Raw genomic sequence first — 24,786 nt, 5'->3', positions numbered from 1 at the left:
TCTAATCAGAAGCAAAGTAGAACACTTGTGCATAATACTGAAACGCTGTCAAATTCAAATCTCACGAACTTCATCTTCAACCTCACAAACTCTTGTAATATTTAGTGAGTGTTAAGCTTAGAACTTAAGAGAAATATCACTGTTGTGATTACAGCTTTATTAGAAGCAATCTTACTCTTGTAAACATTATTTTACTTTGTTTGTAAAAGGTTCTTAGAGTGATCAAGTTGTGATCTGTAGACTCTAGAAGACTTAGAAGGTTACTAAGTGGATATTTCCTAGAGTGATCAAGTTGTGATCTGTATACTCTATAAGACTTAGAAGTTTTCTAAGTGGATAAGCATTGTAATCAATTGGATTAGTGGATTAAATCCTCAGTTGAGGTAAATCACTCTAAGAGGGTGGACTGAAGTAGTTTCGTTAACAACGAACCAGGATAAAAATAATTGTGTTAATTGTTTTTATCTTACAAGTTTTTGAAGTCACACTTATTCAAACCCCCCCCCCCCCCCTTTCTAAGTGTTTTTCTATCCTTCAGAAAGACCTTACAACTCAGGGTAAGTAGTTCCTAATTGCTTGCTGACAACCAATTCAAATCTTCAAATACTTTTCACACCTCATGTTTTTCAAAACATCTTTCAAGATAATACTTTGTATATGTTCATACAAGAACCACTACAAAGTTATTTCTTTTGCAACACTTTCTTTTCAAAATATCTTTCAAGATAATACTTTGTATATATTCATACGAGGATCATTACAAAGTTAATTCTTTTACAAAAAATGTTTTTCTAAACACACACCACATTTCAAACAAACCAAACAAGTTAAACAAATGTGAGCTAAGCAATTAAGAGCCAATGGACAACCATGGATACAAAGGGTGCTAATACCTTCCCTTTGTATAACCTACCCCCCGAACTCAAAATCTTTAAAGGTCTTTCCTGTTCTTTTTGCCTTTCCTAATTGGATAAAATAAAAGTCAGTGGCGACTCCTGCTAACCGCAATATGTTTTGCAAAAACAAAATAAAAAGTCAGTTCTCCCACCGTATTACACTTGGTATCCTTTCCAACTTTATTAGCTGGATCATGAATACTCTACCTAGTGTTTCTTACAGGTTCAATATTAATGGCTCCTTATCCAAGATTCTGATTGCTAAAAGAGGAATTAGGCAAGGGGACCCTATTTCCCCTTACCTTTTTGCAATTCTTATGGAATATTTGCAACGATGCCTTCACCAAATGCAGCTTGACCCCAATTTCAACCATCATGCTAAATGTGAAAGATTACACTTGACAAATTTAATGTTTGCTGATGATGTTTTACTGTTCTCTAGAGGGGATTTCATATCCGTGGGGATGATGTTGAAGACTTTTCATAAATTTCTGAATTCTACAGGTATGAAAGTTAACAATTCTAAGAGTAAATTGTATTTTGGAGCTGTCCATCCTGACTTGAAAGAGGACATGATTAGGTTAACTGGATTTAAGGAGGGCACACTTCCTTTTAAATACTTAGAGGTTCCCATTACATACAAGAAGCTATCTATTGATCACTACTTGAAACTAATGGATAAAATTCTGCATAGAATAAGGCATTGGTCATCCAAGATCCTGACTTATGCTGGGAGACTTCAGCTTATCAAGAGTGCCTCCTTTGCTTTGGCCAACTACTGGATGACTTGTTTTCCCTTGCCTAAAGTTGTTATTAGTAAGATTGAATCCATTTGTAGATCTTATCTCTGGATAGGTAAAGATACCATCAGTCGCAAGAGTCTTGTAGTCTGGTCTACTGTGTGTAAACCCTTAAAGCAGGGGGGCCTTGGTGTCATTGATCTGAGCCTGTGGGACAAATGTACTTGATCGAAGTTGCTGTGGAATATTTGTAATAAACTAGACAGCCTTTGGGTCAAATCGGTTCATGCCTATTTACTAAAGCATTATAGCATTCTTAAGGTGCAACACAAATCCACGAGCACTTGGATTATGCATGAAATTTTGAATACGGGAGAGGTTATGTAGGATCATCAAAATTTATGGGATGCCACGTGTCTAAAAGGTAGATTCAAATGTGGAGCTGACTACCATTCCCTCACCAATAATTCGTCTGTGCCGTGGAGTAGAATCTGTTTCAATAATCCCGCGAGACCGCGTGCTATCGTAATCCTTTGGCTTCTTTGTCATAGGAAACTATCTACCAAGCGTAGATTTCTGAGGTTTGGCTTCCTTAGCAATGATAAATGTGCTTTTTGTGATGAAGAGGAAACCACAAACCATATTTTCTTCGACTGTGCTGAATCTAGGAAAATTTGGTCAGTTATTTTGGAGTGGATGCAAATTGTGAACACTCCTAGGATATGGGTTGAAGAGTTGTCGTGGATTATAAGGCTTGGTAAGGGCAAGGGATGGAGAGCTAAGATTTTCAAGCTTGCTGTAGCAGAAACGATTTATGGTGTTTGGGAACATCGGAACAAAACCTTTTTTGGCAACCATAGTGATTACAATCAAGTTGTGAATGGGATTGTAGAGAAAATTGTGTATATAGGGTGGTTTTGTAAGGAAATTAAAATCCATATAGCTTCCCTTATGGCTATTTAGGTTGTCCTTTGTTTCCTAGTTGAATTGTTAGCTGGATCATGTGATCGCTTTGTACTTCTTTATTTTTTGGATTTATAAAGTATTCTTTCTTCCACAAAAAAAAAAAAACCTTTTTAATCAACATTTATCACTACTATTTTATAATCTCAAAATATTTTTTAAAATTTTAATAAATTCTATTGTAAAGACTATTCTTAACTATATAATAATAAATTTATACTTATAGAAAAGTGAGTTTACAATTTTTTATACTATGTTTAATTTCTTAATTATATATTTTTTAACTTATAAAATTACTAAAACTTATAAAATTACTAAAACAAAAGAAAATATTTTCAAATTAACTTTATAATGGTAATCATGATAAAAAAAATGATAAATGGTATTCATGAAAAAATATGTTAAATCGTATTCAAGAAAAAGTAATGATAATGAAAAAAAATATAGAAATAATAATTAAAAATGATTTTATGGATTTATTTAAAAAGTATTATGACATGATATAAGAAAAAAAAAATTAACTTCTTTTAATTTAATATGACTTATTTTTATTTCAAATCTAATAAATTAAAGCAAATATTATTTAATATTAAACCTGATTTACCTTAAATGTTATTGAATTTATTTAAGTTTTTCTTTTTAAAATTTTAGTAATATATTAACTATAATTAAAATTTTAATTAAAATATAATAAACTATATTAAAATTTCAATTTATCAAAAAATGTTTAGTATTTTTTAATGATAAAACATTATCATTTATACTAAAAAATATTATAAATATTTATTTTAGATAAAAGAAGATGAGGCAAATGATAGAAAAATACATAAATTTTTTATAAAAATTATTATCACTCTTTTTACATCTCTACAATGATGTATTATCATTTTATGTAATTAATACACATAACATAAAGTTTTATCACTGCATCAAAAGTAAGTTTTGTCTATTTATAAAAATATAGAAAATAAATTTTAACGAGATTTTATCATACATTTTAAATTTATAAATTTGAAATTTGATAGAGAGCTAAAATATATTTTAGGTTTGAAAAAATGAGCTAATATATAAAATAGGCTTAATAAAGTTTTAGAATTAACTCATTTCAACTATGGTTTGTTAACTCATCTGTATTCACGGGTAGATGTGAACGTATTTATGAAATATCAGCGGTAGACGGTTCATTTTAATGCGCATCTTTTAAATCTTTGGTTTGATTTGTTTAATATAATTGAAGTTAGAAATTTTATTGTACAGTTTATTATAAGTATTATTATATGGGTCATGCTAACGAGTGCCCCAGGGGCACTGGTTAAGCATTCATAATAAAGAAAATATCTATATTCAATGCATTGAATATACACAATATTCTTTAAAAAAAAGTTAATTATCTATGTTTTCATGCATTAATTACATATATTTTAGGTAAAAAACTTACATTTTTACTTTATTAAATAATGTTCAACTTACCTTTTTAATCTCTTAACCAGTGCCCCTGGGGCACTCGTTAGCATTACCCTTATTTATTTATTTTTAAATTCAGTGTATATTGGTTACAGTTTTCCTTTAAATCTAGATGGAATTGAATTTAATGTAATGTTTAATTATTTAATTTAATAATAGAAAAGTAATGTGAACGATGAGTAGTGGCACGAACGATGAGTAGTTTATTTTTGTTTTGCCTTACATTGCGTGCGTCGCCTTATTATTCATCATTCGGATAAACACACGACAACACAAACACCGTTTTCCGTTCAATTTTTTTTTTTTTGCTATCACGTTTTCCGTTCAATTTTATTTATTTAGAATTTAGAATAGAAAAAAGACAAAAAATAAAAATAATAATAAAACCCTAGGTAAGAAAAAGAAACGAAAAAATAGGTAGCGTAGTAGTAGTATATAATTGAAATTGAAATTGAAATTGAAAGCGTTGATTGGAGAAAATGGAAGGAATAGGTCAGGCAGTACCTCGAACTGTTGAAGAAGTTTTCAGCGATTATAAGGGTAGACGCGCCGGTTTGATCAAAGCCCTAACCACTGGTACTGCTCAACTCTACTACTCACTGCTTTTTCTTCTTCTCTCTTTCTCGCTTCTTTTTTACTCATTCCTCGTTCTTGATTTTGCAGACGTTGAAAAGTTTTACCAACTCTGCGATCCCGGTTAGTTCATTTTTGTGCTTTTCACAATTCATACCCATTTTCTGCATGCCTACTGTTCGACTTTACTTCACTATGTATAATTTATATTTATTATGTTATTGACGGAATTGGGGATTGCAAGTTTCACTTCAAAAAATTTGTCAAATAATAGCTATGGCAGAGTGTAATGGTAGGGTTTTTGCTAACCGCTATGGACAATTGCAGACAAAGAGAATTTGTGCTTATATGGATATCCAAATGAAACATGGGAAGTCAATTTGCCTGTTGAAGAAGTGCCTCCCGAACTTCCCGAGCCAGCGTTGGGTATTAACTTTGCTAGGGATGGCATGCAAGAGAAGGACTGGTTATCACTGGTTGCAGTTCACAGTGACTCCTGGCTGCTTGCTGTCGCGTTCTATTTTGGTGCTCGCTTTGGATTTGGTAAGAGTGAAAGGTAAGGATTTCTGTTCTCTATTATACTCAGGCAAAAACTATCAAGTCTATAAACCTTAGAAATTGCTTTGTTATTCTTATAGAACTCTCAACTTCTTCAACTTATTGATTTTTATTTTTCCCTCAAGTGTTTGACTTGCATACACCTGCTAGTTTTGAACTTCTTTAATACATCTAGGTGGTTTAGAATCATTCATTTCAAGCAGAGTGCCCAGCATATGCATTAAGTTTTGTTGTCAGTTTAATCTATTTGAAATTTGCAGTGTACTTTTTGTATGACTGAGTAGTAATCCCCCACACCCCTGTTGAGAAACTTATGGATTATGTTTTGCTTATAACACAAAAATCAACATCGGACATGCCTCTGTGATGTATATTCTTTCTCGTGTCTTAAGGTTTATGCTTTGTGTAAGTTACATATTTGTTCTCACATTGCCAGAGGTTTAAAAATATAATGATCCTCCATTAATCCATTCATTGCAAAGACTATGTATGTATTATACTTTTTGCTGTCCAATTAACTTTTCAGCCTGATAATGTTACAATGGACTAGTGGTTCCATATGATTAGGAAATGCGGTATAGTCTTGCCTTAAGTTGTTTTGAGTGTAGAATAGATGGTAGATTCTTGCCTTAAATGTTTTGGGGATGTGTGGAGAAGACCTAAGGAATCACCAATTAGAAGGGCAGACCAATTGGAGGATGGTCTCATTCTGATACATAGAGGTAGAGGGATAAAAGAAAAACTTTTGGTCAAATCATTTAGAGTTGCATGATCTATCGTTGGACTTAATTCATGAAAGGATACTATGGTGTTGTTTGATTCGTGTAAGTGACCTGCCTAGTGGAAAGAAGCTTTTTTGGTTGATTTATATCATTTGTAATGCTAGTCTAAAATCTGTATTTTTTTTCTACTTTCACTTTTTATCTTTCACCAGCTGTCTTATTTTGCTTTGGAGTCATGGACCTTGGAATTTTATGAGGTTCAAACTTGTTTATCTAAGTATTATAACTTTGGAGTTTGGTGATATGCAGCTGATCAATGTCTTAACTAAAAATTATTTTCACTTTTCTTGGATGCAGCTGTTATAATTCCTAAATCTCCATTTAGTATTTTTTGGTTTGTATGTGGTAACTGGTGATGTAGGTTTGAAGTATGGATGTAATTTCTCATTTCAATTTAACGAATATTATATAACATTATTCTGATATTGTCTCTTGAATGAAATAACTCAATGATTTAATTGTGTGATATTGTATATTTTCTTAATGATCTTCTGTGAAAAAAATATTTTGGATGGGTTCAAAGGGCGAAGTTGGGGAGGGTAACAGGGCTAGTGCTTCAGTTGATATTTCGTTCACCTAATCAATGGGAATAACACTAAGTCTTGCTGTTGAATCTCAAGATCTTAGAACATGGAAATGATTGAGAGTTTAATTTGAGATATAACATAGCCTAATGCCAGGATGGTCTTGAAATAATGCATTATTTACTGGTATATCAGCTTTCAGATCTCTAATATAGCTGACACATATCTAGTATGGGTATGTGATATTTTGAATGTTATCATTGCATTTCACTAGATTGTGTAACTTCATTGGGAGTCTTGAAAGTGCTTAAATTAGAAGTATTCTACTGGCAGTTGAAGGAGGGCAACCTTGTACTACAAAGCTCCTATGAAAAAGCAATATTCCTTAAGGAGCCTCAACAAGAAAATATATATTGCTAGAAATCTGATGAATGTTGTTGAGCTCGAAGATTTGTTTGTGATACAATACTTACGAGTTTCTTATAATTTTGGCTCAAATGGATATTTGCAGGAAAAGGCTTTTTCAGATGATTAATGAGCTGCCAACAATCTTTGAGCTTGCAACAGGAACTGCTAAGCAATCAAAGGACCAAACGCCTACTCACAACAATGGTAGCAATAGCAAATTCAAATCAAGTGGAAAGGTATGCAGTTTTCCATTTCATATTCTTATTGCTATGCATGGAAACTCACTTGTGTTTTTCTGTTTGGATGCATCCTTTTAACAGTCCCGCCAGTCTGAATCTCAGACCAAGGGTGTGAAGATGCCTGCACCACCCAAAGAAGAGGAGGACAGTGGAGAAGAAGAAGATGATGACGATGAAGATGATGAACAAGGTGCAACCTGTGGTGCTTGTGGTGATAATTATGGCACTGATGAATTCTGGATCTGTTGTGATATGTGCGAGAGATGGTTCCATGGTAAATGTGTTAAAATTACTCCTGCCAAGGCTGAACACATCAAGCAATACAAGTGCCCCAGCTGCAGTACCAAGAAGCCAAGAATTGCATAGCTCTGAAGCTTTGGACCAATGACAAGATTTAGAATGTTTGATAGCATTTTTATAAGTGAAAGTGAAACCATTGTTGCCTGTTCTAGTCAATGCACTTTAGTGGCTACGCAGATGTAATTTCAAGTTTTGTGATCGTTCATTCCTGCTGTCTACTGTTATTGGAAATTTGCGTCTTTAAGTAGTCACTGGCAACAAAAATATTATATAAATATATTATGCAGATTCTGGATTTAATTTTAATGAATATTTTGTTTATGCATTTTTTTAAAAGCAGCTTCATTTGGACAGTCACCTAGACGAGAGTCCTCAAACGAAAAACAGGATATTGATCATTCAAACATTTATTCTGAGGAGGCTGTTGAGGAAATTTTGAGGGGACTGAAGTATGACAGTTTCAATTGCCGGAATGCTCAGACTCCAATTTAAGGATTCAAATTCTTTTCTATTCAAACTCTTTCACCTTCAATGGATTTTTGGGAGATGTAATATAGAGATTGTAAAATATTAAAGAAATTAGGCTGTAATCAGATGATTTAGGTATGTAATTAGGGTGTACTAGTTCATGATGTCAATTCACGTGGTCTTTTGTCTTCATAATTATGCAATTTTGAATGTTCTTAGCATAACTAGCAAAAAAACAATATCATCGTAATCACTCACATCAACGTTTATTGCGAAGAAATCAAACTTTGTATTTAATGGGTGAAGAGAAGATTTATAGGAGAAACTCAACATCACTTTGAAGAGATAACGGGGTTTTGGGGTCTCTTTCAATTTAATAAAATATTTTGGTTTCTAATTCAGTCATGAACACGTAACAATGTTAAATCTTTTAAAAAGAGTTTGTCGTATTTTATGATACTATAAGACTCGAAGGTTAGTCTCTATGCAATTGCGCATAGAAGATATTTGATTTATAAAAAAATTGTAGGAGAAAAACGGTCCATTTTTTAGTTTTTTTATAGGAATGGTAAAAAACTCTATAATACAACATTATTAAATTAAAAAAAAATGAAGAGAGAGACAATGTAGTCCTTTAAGGATTTTTGAGAAAAATCCATTCCACTTTACAAGGTGTGCCCCATATTTATGAAAATTTGAAAATACACCCATTGTATTTTTAAGATGTACTAGTCAGAGACCCGTGCTGTCGCCCGGGTGTATTATTTATGGTGTAGTCTTTTATAAACGATCAGAAAAAAAGGTGAAGTAAAGAAGTTTGACCAAAATATATTTAAAAAATTGAAATTAACAAATTAAAAAAAGGTTTTACTAATAAGATATTAGTAGTATGAAAATTAGATTCTAAGTTAAAATAATAATTCACAAAAAAATTTGATAATGCTTGATAGCTTAAAAAAAAAAAGTATTATGGTCATAGTGACTCATGCAGCCGCACACATAAATTCGTTCATATCTTTCATCTGATAAGGTTTGATCACTTAAAAGAAACTAAGTAGTATGGTGCTAGTGACCCGCACGCATAAATTTTTTTTTTAAATTCAAAATAAAGATTTTTCTTTTTAAATAAAATTTATTGTTAATTAAAATAAAATAGACATTGTTTTGATATTGACCCGTAAGATTAAACGTTTTATTATCATAAAAATTCAATTATATTAAATAAACATACAAAATAAAAAGAAAAAGGACCAATGAAGAAAGAAAAAAAAGGAAAATTTTAAAGCACAAGTGATTAGACATCCATGATACAAAGTTTCAAAAACTTAAATTTTTGAGCTCCTCTATCAAATATGAAAATGATTAGACATTAGAAAACTTTGACATTATCATTCCAAAAAAAAAAAGCTAATGACAGTATCAGTTTTATGATGGCTAAGTATTTCCACTTATTTATATGTTACAGCACAAGTGTCTATCATAATTATGGACATGACTATAAAATGCAGTGTATACTTCGTATTTATGCCAAAGCCCTTGCAAACTTTCCCTTCCCATGAACATAGCAACCTACATGAAATTCATGAACATAGTAAAGAAAGTAATATGTAGAAAACATAAAGTTTTAAATAAAAATGAAATTGTGTAAAGGTTAGGTTGTTTGTGTTGTTGATGAAGTACTGTTGGCTAAATAATTCAGTTGATACCCTGGACACTGCAGAAATGTTAATAACCCATAAGTGAGAAGAAAGAGTAAAGTATAAAACAACCCTTGAACACTACAGAAATGTTAATCACCCATAGTGAGAAGAAAGAGTAAAGTATAAAACATAAGTTTAAAAAAATCTATTGTTATATTCAAACATATTGAGATAAGTGAATGTGTTTGGGCATCAATTTTTTGAATAGACAACAAACTGATAAAAATGGATTATTACCAAGTGAAAAAATCCAAAGGCAATGAATATAAGAAATAGAAAGTAAACAAAACTGAACCATAGAATATCTATAATCATGAAGTTCTTAACATTGGGATGGAGGATCAACTTCATATAGTTGATTACAAAGTAGTGTTTCACCATTAGCTCTAAAGTTGGTGTTAAATAATCAGCTATTAATACATAATGCAGAAAGAATCTTTCCAATATTAATATATCAACAGACTTGCACATGCACCTAGTTTTGTTACACCTTATGTTCCGGACTGGGCCAAGACTAGGCCCAACACCGCTTTCGGCCCAATAAGCCTCAGAGGCCCATGTATAGTTCATGGCCTTCCGACACGCCTTGCTCGGCACCAACACCGCGCTCGGCGTTCATTCTCCCCCGGACATCATCCTTGCCGAGGACCCTGCTCCGCGCAGGGCTCCTTCATATCCAATCCTCCGAATAACTCGGATCCCACGTGGCTCCTAAAAGACCACGTCCTCCCTTGGACTTCGGAGCGGTTAACCAGGACAGAGGGCGTACACGCACCTCCGATATTTCCGCTCAGGAAACCTGGCAGTCTCCTAGTTGGGCTTGGGAATCCAACCCAATAGCGAGATCATGGCCCAGCGCTGGGGGCTATATATACCCTCTTTAACTAGAGGGTCAGGTATTCAATTCTCACTCACTCTTAGCTAGTACTTGCGCTCCTTTGCTCGTCATCTTACTTTGGCATTGGAGTACCTTGCAGGTACACCCCCCTCCTCCTCCTTCCTAGAAGATCCAGTCCGAGCAGCCTACGACGATTCTTCTGATCAGGTACGATCAGTGGCGCCGTCTGTGGGAAACTTGCTTCCCCATCTTTAAAGAACAAAGATCAAAGCTAATCATCTCCAATCGTCATGGCTGACAACAACAACATCCCAAACGCTGACCCTTTCCTCCTTCACGAGCTGATCGAGGAATCCTCCCGCGAGCTAGCTAATCATCGTCGGGGGGATCGTCGGCGACAAAGGTCCGGGCATGAAACCCAGGACACTCAGGTGTTGCAGGTCCTACAACAGGTCCAGAATGTTGACCATGTTCCTCCAGAAGGGCACGTTCAGAACGGCGAGCAGATCAGAACGACCAACGTGCCGGAACATGCCCAGAATGTGAATGAGACCGACCTCCGAGACGGGCAACATGCTTCCTCATTCACCCACACCTCCGAGAGGCGGAGAGCCCGTCACGGAGAAGAAGAGGAACCGCTCAACATTCCCGAGGATGCTGACCCCATCACCGTCCGCTTGCTCAAAGAAATACAATTGACGAACAGCCTCCTCAGAATTCAGGACGACCGAATTCACGAACTGGAAAGACAGCGACGACGTCGCCCCTCTCCGCGGAGGCACTACAGGTCACGCTCCTATTCCTCCTCGCGCTCACCGCCGAGAAGATACCGTCGGCGTTCCCCGTCCTCTTCAAGGTCTCCCCCGAGAAGACATCGCCGCCGGAGGACTCGTTCCCGTTCTCCACCAAGAAAGAACAGGAAGAACCAGAAACCTGAAACCGCTGAACAAAGAAGCCCCTCCCCCGAACAGGGCCGTCGGGGCCCCTCCAAAGCTGCGTTGGGTGACAACCAAGAGGATTCCCGACGAAACAGGCACTACCATTCACCAGGACCGAGCGACGAGGAGGACTTCCGCAGCCCCTTGTCCGCCAATATCCGGAGAGCCCACCTCCCTCGGGGGATGGAAAAACCGCCAGTATTGGACCAATACGACGGAACCACTGACCCCGACGACCATATTCGGAGCATCGAAGCGGTCATGGACTATCACGTCGTCAGAGGCTCGATCAAGTGCCGCATTTTCCCGACCACCCTCAGGAAGGGAGCGATGAATTGGTACAGGAACCTCCCTCCGAACTCCATCCATTCCTGGACCGAGCTCAAAGAACTCTTCTTGAGCCACTTCACAGCCTCCCGACGACAACCGAAATCGGAAGCCAATCTCGAGGCCGTGGTACAAGGACCCAACGAACCTCTTCGGGATTACCTTGAAAGATTCAACAAGGAGGCCGTCCAAGTGCAGACGGCCGACTACATGAAGAGGTACATCTTGGAGCGAGGACTTCTCCCCGGCAGTGACTTCAAGAAGGCCATTAAGATTGAGAAGGTGCACTCGATGAATGCCCTCCTCCGCAAAGCAAAGGCATTCATCGACTTTGAGGAAGGCGAGGCAGCCGCGATCAAAGCCTCGAGGGGCAGTGATGCCGTTCGCAGCTCAAACCTCGAGGATCCAGGGTCACGCCGAAGACAAGACAAAAGAAGGGACGACAGGTCCCGAGATGTCAAAGAACGGCGAGGACCGGCAGGGCGTTTCAACGACTACACTCCTTTGAACACCTCCCGGGAGAAAATCCTGGCCGACTGCCAGAACGCCGAGTTCAAGAAATCCAACATCAGGCCCCCGAAGTCAAATCCTACAAGACCGGGGACGGACAAGTCCAAGTACTGCAAGTACCACAAGAGTCACGGGCATATGACCGACGAATGCATAAACCTCAAAGATGCCATAGAGACCCTGATCAAAGAAGGCCACCTGGCAAGATACACCAAGAAGGGAGAACCCTCCAGAAGAGACATCCCTCGAAATTCTGACGAGGGGAACTCACCAGACAGCAGACCGCTTCAAGTCGCACTGTCCATAACCCGACCGGAAGACTTCATCCCTTCTGTCGGCGTGACGACCGCCCTCAGCACCTGGGAACATTTCCCCACCGCAATGGTCATCTCCAACGGCGGCGACCCCGGCTCTCTCACCGTCAGTTCAGTCAAGAGAAAGTTCGACGAGCTACTCAGCGCCAATGCCGATCTCGGCCCTACTCTGCGGAAATTCCGAGGAAAGTCAGAGCCAATCACTTTCTACCTCGAGGAACTGCCCGGCGGAGCTCCAAACGCCACCATTCCCCTCCTCGTCCGAGCCAGAATGGCAAACTTCGATGTTCGACGGGTCCTGGTAGATGAAGGTAGTTCGGTCGACATCATGTACTCCCACCTCTTCCAAACACTTCAGCTGGACGACTCGCACCTCACTCCCTATGTGGGTTCCGACCTCCAAGGTTTTAACGGAGCCACCACCAAACCATGGGGCTACGTCGAGCTGATTGTCACCTTCGGGGAAGGGGAAGCGTCCAGGCAAGTCAAAACCAGGTTTTTGGTGATCGACTGCAAAACACTGTACAACTGCATCATCGGACGCCCAACACTGGCCGAGCTAACCGCCGTGCCCTCCACGGTCCATCTGAAGATGAAGTTCTACACGAGGACAGGGAAAGTGGCCACCATCAACGCCGACATTGAAGCTGCGAGGAGGATCTTCGATGCATCCGTCAAAGGACTAGAGCTGATCGCCCCTCCGACCAGCTCCAACAAAAAACCTAGAGCCGAAGACAAGCATCCTCGGGAAGATCAGCTTCCAACGGCCAACGTCAGCTCAGTCGACCTTGACGCAAGGTTTACACAGGAAGAACTGAAATCCGGGGAAGAGACACTATCAAAAGCCCCTCATCCCGTCCGGCCTGTCCCCGACGGAGACTTCGAGCTGATCCCCCTGGGAGACAACCCCGACAGAGCAGTGAAGATCGGCAAAGGCATCCCTGACCTGCCGAAGAAGCAACTCGTAGCCTGCCTTCGAGCCAATGCCGACCTGTTCGCCTGGAGCGCCGCAGAGATGCCCGGACTCGACCCTGAGGTCGCCTGTCACCACCTCTCCATCAATCCAACCGCCAAGGCCGTAGTACAACGTAGGCGTCGGCAGTCTCCCGAGAAAGCGGAGGCTGCCGAGAAAGCTGTAAAAGACCTCCTAGAGGCAAAATTTATTTCCGAGGCCAAGTATTCAACTTGGCTCTCAAATGTTGTACTTGTTAAAAAATCTAATGGAAAATGGAGAATGTGCGTTGATTATACTGATGTTAACCGGGCATGTCCAAAGGACGCCTACCCTTTACCTAATATTGATAGACTGGTCGACAACTCGGCCGGCTATAAACTGTTGTCTTTCATGGACGCTTATTCTGGTTACAACCAGATTCCCATGGCGAAATGCGACAAACAATGCACGGCTTTCATGACCGAATCGGGCAATTATTACTACAACGTAATGCCCTTCGGACTCAAAAACGCCGGAGCCACTTACCAGCGGATGATGAACAAGGTCTTCCGAGGAGAAATCGGCGACACGCTCGAGGTGTATATGGACGACATGATCGTCAAATCTCGAGAAGACTCCGACCACACGCTACATCTCGAGCGGGTTTTCGAGCAGGCCAGGTCCTGCAAGATGCGCTTCAATCCAGAGAAGTGCACCTTCGGAGTGCGGGCGGGCAAATTCCTCGGCTTCTACTTAACAGAGCGAGGAATAGAAGCCAACCCTGATAAATGCCGAGCATTCTCAGACCTCCCTACTCCCACCAACAAAAAATCCATCCAGGTGCTAAACGGAATGCTCACGGCATTATCCCGCTTCGTCGCAAAATCCGCCCAGCATGCACTTCCATTCTTTAAGCTTCTTCGGAAGGAAGCAGCTTTCGAATGGTCCGAGGAATGCGAACGAGCATTATCCCACCTCAAACAAGTGCTCTCCAAACCCCCGGTGCTATCCCGACCAGACAGCAACGAGGTTCTCTATCTCTACTTGGCCGTTTCTGGCGAGGCGGCCAGCGCGGCCCTGATCCGAGAAACGGAAGACGGGCAGAAGCCAGTGTACTTCACTAGCAAAGCCCTACAAGGACCCGAGGTCCGCTATCAACAGATAGAAAAAATCGCGCTGGCCCTAATAACGGCCGCCAGAAGACTGAGGTACTACTTCCTCGCCCACACTATCATCGTCCGGACAGACCAACCGATCAAACAGCTTCTCAGCCGACCAGATATGGCCGGAAGAATGCTGAGATGGTCCCTCGAACTGTCCGAGTTCGACATACAGTACGAGGGCAGGAAAGCGCTAAAAGCCCAAGCACTCGCCGACTTCGTGGCCGAGATGACGACGATCTCCAACTCCCCAACGCCCACCGAGAATAAGTGGACCATCTACGTTGATGGCGCCTCAAGCCACGCGGGCAGCGGAGCCGGTATCATCTTGGAGAACGACGAGGGGCTCCTCATCGAAGTATCCTTAGTCCTCTCCTTCGCCACATCGAACAACCAGGCCGAGTACGAAGCCCTCCTAGCAGGCCTACGCCTTGCCAAAGACGTAGGCGCTCGGGAAGTCGTGATTTATACCGATTCACAACTGGTCGCGTCGCAAGTTAGCGGCGATTACCAGGCCAAAAACGATACACTAGCCGAGTATCTATCGCTCGTCAAAGAAAAGATGAAAGGATTCGCAAAGGCAGACGTCGCTCACATCCCTCGGGAACACAACTCGAGGGCCGACCTCCTATCCAAGCTCGCAAGCACGAGAAAGAAGGGAGGGAACAAATCGGTGATACAAGAAATCTTGTCCGACCCGAGCGTAGGCAAAAACGCGCAGGCCATACAAGTGTTTGCCATCGGAGACGACCATTGCTGGATGACTCCGGTATACAATTACCTCATGAACGACGAGCTCCCCGACGATCCAAAGGAAGCTTCAGCCATTAAAAGGAGAGCCTGCTCGTACACAGTCATCGAAAATAAACTCTATCGGCGCGGCTTCTCCATTCCCCTCCTCAAATGCATCGACGACTCGCAGGCGATGGAAGTACTACAGGAGATCCACGAAGGGATTAACGGCCAGCATCTCGGCGGCCGGTCGCTGGCAAGGAAAGCCCTCAGAGCCGGCTACTATTGGCCGACCATGCAGCAGGACGCCAAAGAGCATGTTCAAAAATGCGACAAATGTCAGCGGCATGCCGACATGCACCTAGCTCCTCCCACCGAGCTCAAATCCCTCTCCTCTCCTTGGCCTTTTTCCACCTGGGGAATGGACCTCCTCGGCCCTTTCCCGGTCGGATCGTACCAGAATAAATATCTCGTGGTCGCCGTCGATTACTTCACGAAGTGGATAGAAGCCGAGGCGCTTGCCAAGATCACATCTCAAAACGTGCTCCGTTTCTACAAACGAAACATACTTGCCCGGTTCGGGGTCCCCCAAGCCATAATCACCGACAATGGCACCCAGTTCACTGACAAAAGATTCCAAGAGTTTGTGGCCAAGCTCGGCACGAAGCAGCACTTCACCTCAGTCGAGCACCCTCAGACGAACGGGCAGGCCGAGGCAGCCAACCGAGTCATCCTCCGAGGATTAAAGAGAAGACTCGGCGAAGCCAAAAAAGCCTGGGTCGAGGAACTACATAGTGTACTCTGGGCGTACAGGACGACACCCCATTCGAGCACAGGCGAAACTCCTTTCCGACTAACCTACGGCACCGAAGCCGTAATTCCCGTAGAAGTCCGAGAGCCTTCTCGGCGCACCGAATTCCCCCTCGAGGAAGAACTTAACGACGAGGCCATGAGGGAAGAACTCGATATGGTAGAAGAGATTCGAGCAGGGTCAGCCCTCCGAGAAGCTAAACTAAAACAGCAAATAGCTCTTCGCCATAACGCCAAAGTTATAAAGCGCGAATTTGAAATCGGCGCCCTGGTACTTCGCAGAAACATGAAAGACTCGCGCGAAGGCAAGCTAGCCCCAAACTGGGAAGGCCCGTACCGAGTTTATGACAAAACCGAGAACGGCGCCTACTACCTCGAGAATCTTCTCGGCGAAAAACTTGCTCGACCCTGGAATGCTGAAAAACTCAGACGTTATTACAGTTAAACATAAGCTAAAACGCCCGGCCTCTAACCCAAACTCGGGCAACGGACGGGCACGGATCCACGTCGTCAGGACGGACGTGAGTACTCCACGACAGCAACGATCGGTTCCTCTCATCGGATAGATGGACCGACCCCTCGGCGGATTCTACACCTAGACCCCCCGTGGAAGTACCTGCATGGCAGAACCCCAGCTCGCGATGGGATCGTTCACGCCGCGAACGCTTGCCCGCAACCGCGGTCTCGCGCTCGCTTAAAGCGCATACCCGCTCTGCGCACCCGGCCCGTACTCAACACGCCCGGGCAATCAATCTAGGTCGAGCATAGCCCACAAAACCAATAATATCACAAGTATACTGGTGACTCTCCGGCATGTCCGAGCATAAGTCATCAGTCACCTAAAACAACCGCAAATACTCTAAGTATAGAGGAAATACCTCGTCATACAAGCACGGCAGGAATGTTATCAAATAGAACAAACATACAGTGATAACGCCGAAAGTAAAAATAAACAGATATAAGCAAGCAGAATTGTAAGACATTAAAATTGCCGACCAACTTGGCCGGCGATGTCAAAGGTTACAATCATTACCGGGCACGCAGGCCCCAAAAATTATCCGGGCATAGCCCAACAAAAAGAATGGCACGCAGGCCGAGAAAAACGGACACGCAGGCCCGGAACTACACTTCCTACTCTTCGCTCCCCGGGGACTCAGGCACCAACACGCCATCTACGATCCTCGAAGAGAGCCCGACATTATCCTCCTTCAAACCAGGGTTCAGAAGCCTCAGCTGGTTAAGAGCACGCTCGAAACCGACGTCGGCCATGTCGGCCAGGCTTATTTTCAGGTTTTCTATCTTCTCCGCAAACTCAGCCCTAGACTTCAGAGCTGCCACATCCGGCGACTCGTCAGCCGAGGGAGCCCATTCGAGTCGAAGGTCAGCCAGCTTCTTCTTCTCAGCCGCGACCTCCGCATCTTTCTGCTTCAGGGCCGCGTCGACCTTCTTCCTCAACTCCTTGCGCTCGACCTCCATGGTCTTCACCTTGTCCTCGGCCACCTTCTTAGCCGCCTCGGCCTCCTTCAGGGCCTCGGTCGAGCCCGAACCTCCACTAGCCAACACTTGGGCCATCTCCAAGACCCTCACCACGGCGGCACTGTCGCACGCCAACTGTTTCTGAAGGGACGGGGGATCCATATCACTGATCCGACGAGCTTCATCCGGTGAGGTAGCCAAGGGGAACTTCTCAAAATAGCCTCCATCCTTGTAGCAAGAAGGCAACACGAAGGCGCGCCCGGGACCTAGGTTCGACTGGTCTAGACGTCCCCCCTCGGAAGCACGAGGTCTCTTGGGTAACCTCTCGTCGACATGAATCTTGTGAGGAGAGCCTGCCGAGCCTGAGTTCTCTCCAGCTCCGGTACCCTGGTTCTTCTTCTTCTGATTCTTCCTCGCATCCAATGCCTGTTTCAGGATATTATCCTCCTTCTCCGGCATAGCCTCTGCAAAGAAAAAATAAACGAGTTAGCAAAATACCGGACAGAGATCACAAAGCAAGGGTAATGGACACAACCTAACAACGCCCAGGTCTCCTCGGGAGTCCGACAAGCTAGCAAAGCCTTAGTATTAATAGGCCGCTGCTCCGTGATCGGCACCCCGTCCTCGTTCAATATGGGATCTCCATTCCTCGTCACCCAACGAGACAGGGTAAAGCTATCCACGTATTTGCAGAGGACCGAGTACGACTCCCGGTCTTGATCATCCAAGTCATCGTCCTCCCAAGCGTAGTATTTCGGAGGAGACGCAAAATGACCCTTCCACCAGAAAAATGGAAACGTTGTGCAGAACTCCCTTACTTCCTGCCCATGTTCATCCCTTACTATCTCCCCCTCGGCATCCCGCTCGGCCACCATATCCGACACCGAAGAATAGGCCGTTGGACTTAGGGGGCGGACAACGAAGTATCGATCCTTAAAACCCTTCACGGAGTCAGTATACATTCCGAAGAGTTTACGCTCGGCGTTCCTGAACGAAACCCAGCTGTACCGCCCGTTTGACGCCTGCCGTTGAACACGAAAACACCTTCCGAACAACGCAGACGTTGCACCTATACCCAAATACTCACAAACAATCTCGAATGCCCGCATAAAGGCAAAGGCATTCGGATGAATTTGGGACGGTGCCAGAGATAGAAACGCCATGACCGAAACCTGAAAATCAGAGAAGGGTAACCGGAAGCCGAGCTCCCTGAACACGTACTCGTACATCGCAAATCCGTCCCCGGCAAACCGAGAGCACACGCGTTCGTCTGGAGACGGGCAACCTATTTGATAATTGGGCGGATCTCCTTCCCCCAGGACCTCAATTTCTGTAAACGCCCCATCCAGAGACGCGGTATACCGAGAAACAACAGACAGAGCCTCCTCGGCTATCCAATCGGGCGCAACGGTATGTTCATAACTGAATAACGGCATAGGAGAAACCCCTCCCTCGGCATTCGAACCAGGGGATCCCGTGTGAACGCTTTCGGCCGCGGGAGTGCCATCTTCCTCAATAATTTCGACGTCGGAACTAGTTGCCGTCGAGCTGTCGGAATCACTGGTCGTCGAGTCGGTGTCCGAGCCAGTTCCTGAGGTAGCGCTCGAATCTGATTCACCTGCACGCAGAAGGGAGAAGTGAATTCGATGGTCTATCAAATCCACCCTTCCACCGCAAGGCAAGCGAAAGGGTAGAGCAGGAGCAGCAGAGCCCCCGGCCAAACCCCATCGAGGAACAACACTCGTCAGCCGAGGACTCACAGATGACACGACAACCGGAAAGCTTATCTTAAGCAGTTTAACGCCAACGTGCTCCGGCCTACCAACCCACGCTGACCCCCGGGCATCGCTTAGATAACCCGGGGAGGATGACGTTGGCGAAGACCTCGGAAGCGAAACACAAATTCTATGAAAAATAGTAAAGCAACGACAGGCTAAACGAACTTACTTGCAGACATGATATAGATGGCCGGGGAGATTCCTTCGCTAAGCAACGATCTTGATATGACGAACGAGCTGGGAAATTATTCTCCGAGGAACCCTTGATCGAAGCCGAGCAGATAAATAGAGAAAGGAAAACTCCCTTATGAGAGAATTCGCCCCCTTTTATAGGAAAAAGGCTCGGAAGGCGAAGCGTCACCTCTCCTGACAGGCGCCGCCTCCTAGACCCTAGGCCATCAATGCCTATGCCACGTCAGCGCGTGCTTCCCACGCGCGACGTTTCGCCCACCACTGGATTTTCCTCCGAGCGCGTATATGTGACGAGGACCGATCCACCGAGCAGCCTACCACGAGAAATGGGGGTCCGAGCGTAGAAGCAAAGTCACAGTTTCTTAACCAGAAAACTCCGACTTGGGGGGCTCCTGTTCCGGACTGGGCCAAGACTAGGCCCAACACCGCTTTCGGCCCAATAAGCCTCAGAGGCCCATGTATAGTTCATGGCCTTCCGACACGCCTTGCTCGGCACCAACACCGCGCTCGGCGTTCATTCTCCCCCGGACATCATCCTTGCCGAGGACCCTGCTCCGCGCAGGGCTCCTTCATATCCAATCCTCCGAATAACTCGGATCCCACGTGGCTCCTAAAAGACCACGTCCTCCCTTGGACTTCGGAGCGGTTAACCAGGACAGAGGGCGTACACGCACCTCCGATATTTCCGCTCAGGAAACCTGGCAGTCTCCTAGTTGGGCTTGGGAATCCAACCCAATAGCGAGATCATGGCCCAGCGCTGGGGGCTATATATACCCTCTTTAACTAGAGGGTCAGGTATTCAATTCTCACTCACTCTTAGCTAGTACTTGCGCTCCTTTGCTCGTCATCTTACTTTGGCATTGGAGTACCTTGCAGGTACACCCCCCTCCTCCTCCTTCCTAGAAGATCCAGTCCGAGCAGCCTACGACGATTCTTCTGATCAGGTACGATCACCTTATATATTAGGAGTTTTTTATAGTTTATTCCTGGGGGATCGAATCTCTAGTAGCATCATCTGAAAACTTATGAGAGTGTTCTAAAGTTAACAGACCAATTTAGCAAACATAAAAAGGATTTCACTTCATGTGTTGTGCATATGGCCAAAAGAACCGAATTGAAGAGATGTAATAATTCTAAGCATCAATACTTGTTGAAACATGCATGAGAATCTAAGTTCTTAAAGATTTGTATGTTCTCATCATTGATAGAAACATTACACATTGTCACATTTTAAAAAATCTATTAAAAGCATAACTTTTGAGTCATATTTTATCAGTGGGGAGGAGACAGATAAGCTTATTGTACAATACCTGGTATGCATCCAGCAGGCAAGGCTGACAATTGAAAAGATGAACTGTTATAACACAACTGAAAAGATGAACACAGAAGGGAAACTCGTCGATACCTTGATTGGCAAGAAATGATAAGAAAATTGTATTGCAAAACCTACCTTGTCACACTGACAAGCCTCGAGCAATGCAACTGTAGGCTCCGTTTTATCAGTAATCAAACTCCATGAATGCAAATCCAAAGAACTTAATGCTTCTGGTGCTGCTTCGTGTGTTGCCCAATCACTACTGGAGATGCAATCATGAATGCTAGATAGCAAATTATCCAAGCTTTATGGTGTAATTGCCCCAGCCTGCAATTGATACTCAATTAACTCTTAATCTTATTTCAATAGTAGTCTTTTATCACAAAATGATAATTTGGTAATCTATGAAAGACAATAACTAACAGCAGCCTGCCGAGTCCAACAAACACATTATGAGGTTAATAGAGCTGAAATAAATTAATATGGATTTCTTTTGTTTTACCACCATGTAGTCAAAAATAAAATTAATGGAGTTGGGCAAATCATCAACAAAAATAACCTTCACCATTAGAATAATTACTTGCAGTCACCAAAATCACTCTCCCAATCCCAAAATCATCCTCGTTGCACATGAGTCATGTCATGGCCATGTCATAGTGAACTTTCTTAATGTCAGGGCTCTAATTTCAATATGTCTATCCAAAACCAGGGCCATTGAAAAGATACTGAGTGATGAAACTATATATAAATTCATAGTATGAATATAATTGTGACTCAAACCTATATATAAATTCATAGTATCAAAATTCTGAAACTATATATAAAAATTCATAGTATGAATATAATTGCGCCACAACTGAATTTTAAAACACTCACAGCAATGCAAATTTCCTTGAGGAAATAGACCATAACCAAACCATATTGTGGCACTCAACGTGAGAGTAAATGACAAATTGAAAGGCATAAACTCAACACTCTTTGTCCTAACAACTTGTGCCTGCATAAAAAATTCAAGAAAATCATTAGCTTCATTAATCAATTCATAAGCTAGGTTATATATATTAATTATATTTAACTATATCTACATACCACAATGCTTAGTGGTGCTGCAAAGACACTAACAGATAGAGAAACACAAATCCATCCAAGAACTTGAACACGAACTGAACCATGCACGACATAGTTTGTCACTAATAGAATCAAAGCAAAGGATCCAACGTTCATTGCCGAAAGCAAGGGATTCCATAATCACTGTCAATCATATTTGTCTTTTCTATAATTTTATCAAACACATGGTGTACGTATATAAAACTGAAAAATAGGCATATATAACATGAAACTAAAAGCAAGAAAAGTCGAACCTTGATTTGGACTGTGATGCCAATTAGGACCTTTAGAGCTACTCGATTGTGATGCCAGGCTTTGAACATAGAGTACATTAAATGAAAAAACAGCAAAAAGAAACACAATTATCAAAGAAAATGAACAACAGTTAATAAGAAACAAAAGGAAACTCACGTTGTAAGATACACAAATCAGTTGTTCAATAGTTCAACATTCAGAAATAATAAGGAAAAACATGAGAAAACGATTTCAACAGAGGAACTCACATTTTTCATATATGGATGTAGCGATGCTCAAACCATGTTATTCCTGCAAATTAGAAATACAGAAAAATCAAAATCAAAAATGTTGAGAAATAACATGAAATGAAGAAAACACTTGTTGCTTACTTGTTTCTTTCTTCTGAAATCAAAACCCCTAACAAAAAAAACACCACAAATGAGAAGAAGTAAACGAAAATAAAATCATAACATCGTAGATCTAAGAATATGAAGGAGTGAAAACGAAAAAGAAATCAAACGAAAAATGAAATCAAACACAAACAAATATTTATCCAACTCTGAATAAAATGAGAAGAAGTGAAGGAGATATTGAAATGGAAGAAGAGTTTCTAAGATATCACAAAATCGGAGACAAAGATTGACATGGTTATATGTTCAACACTGTAGTTTCAGCGGCGCGGAGAAATGGGTTGTATATAGGGTAGAGAAAGGGGTGGTTGTGCTAGGGTTTGAAAGGAAAAGGAAGAAGAAAAAAGAAAACTCATGAGAGAGAAGACGCAGAAAGAACGCAGAGAGAGAAAGAAAAAAGGTTTATGCAAGTACAACAATTGAAAAAACTGACCAATAAGAACACAACGTTTGGCATGTTCTATTTTTTATTTTGTTAATTACATGATTAACCTTTTGTATGGGTAAAGAAATAATAAGGGAAGGGCAAAATGGACAGTTTGGGCAATTTCTTAGTATTGGGTAGATAGTAGATTTAAGATCACCTCATTTTTTCGGATTTCATTCAACCACTTTATTTTTGTTTTTGTGTAAAAATATATTTCGGAGATGTATCTCTATAATATTCTGCGGTGAATTCAAAGATATATAGTTGTAAAATACCTTGGATGCATCATATGCAACAATCTCCTAACTGTCTTTTTTTTTAGGCCAACTTATATTTAGGCCATAAATTAAAAAAATACATACATTAATTGTTTCAAACATACTATATATACATTAAAAAATCATACATTTATTAAACCAAAATTAAAATGTATAGAATATAGATAATTTGTTCTAAAGAGGCAAAAAAATAGATAAACTACACCTGTACTGGGTATGTCTGACCCCTGACTTCTCCTCCACCTGTACTGCAAGACATTACGTGTTTGGGCAATAATGTCTTCTACGAGGGCCAATTAGGGCCTGTCTTCCTCAAAAAGTCCAGCCTCTATGCTCGATATCTACATATCTATAATACGCGGACAGGCCGACAACACATCCTCAATATGGTCATCCCTAGCCTCCATATCTCCTGATTAGATGATATAGGTGGTCTTTCTGGAGCGTCTGATGTCATGACATAATGTGACACCCTATACAATCATGTGATGTAGCTCTCTGCATAAGCCCTACGATAGTCCTCTAGTACTATATGACTATCAAGATCCTCAATTATGGCATCAAGATCTTTACGACGGATGGTGGGAGGAGCACACTCTAAGGGATATCTCAAAATAACCTGCAAATATCAACAAGTGCATCACTCGCTCGGACAGTTACGCATACAACAAACTTGAACCACAAGCCAACCATTCATAATATAACAAAATGATGTCCAGCTGACGTCTGGTGGTGACCGCCGTATGGGCAGAAGGCAATGTCATATGCTATAATGTGGTCAAGATACACCCAAAAGGGATCGATTGTTTGATTCCCTTTATAGGGGAAAAAATGACAGCACGTGGCCAATCATCAGTGTGGTTAGGCACAAATTTCTACCCAAAAATGCGAGGAAAGTGAGAGATGATTCATCCCTAAAAATGGTTCTGATAAAATATTAGTAACGTATGTAAAAAATAGTTATAAAAAAATTAGCAACACTTATAGCCATAATGCTCTAATAGTTTATTTTTCCTTGTACCACTCAAAATAATTGGAACAAGTCTTTTAATGATTGATAACAGATAAATATTAAAACCTCCACTTGTGGCTTGAACAATCAATTATTCATACACAATAACTGATCATCCCAATCAATTATCTACTTAATTCTGCCAATGAATTGGTTCCTTTTTGAGCCACGTTATCTTCTATATACAGGAGGTCTCGCCTCATTCTAAATCAAACTAGAACTAAAAGTTTTCCTATTTCTTACTGTATCACTTTCCTTCTTTCTCAATGATGTTCTTCTTTCACCAAAAGTTGTGAAAATTACTTGTGAGGAAAATTTTGTATTGATGTTGTGCCTTGTTTATTGTTTCAAGAGTGCGATTCTCTTGAAGGTTCTT

At 41.7% G+C, this 24,786-nt stretch overlaps 1 pseudogene; it reads left to right on the top strand.

Annotated features, from left to right (window-relative positions):
- The first annotated feature begins 4,408 nt into the window (after positions 1 to 4,408).
- LOC131626113 (PHD finger protein Alfin1-like) lies at positions 4,409 to 7,747 on the top strand (annotated as a pseudogene).
- Positions 7,748 to 24,786: the final 17,039 nt, after the last annotated feature.

The sequence above is a fragment of the Vicia villosa genome, linkage group LG1, assembly GCF_029867415.1.
Source record: "Vicia villosa cultivar HV-30 ecotype Madison, WI linkage group LG1, Vvil1.0, whole genome shotgun sequence".
NCBI lineage: Eukaryota > Viridiplantae > Streptophyta > Magnoliopsida > Fabales > Fabaceae > Vicia > Vicia villosa.
This window is presented reverse-complemented; position numbering and strand designations above follow the sequence as displayed.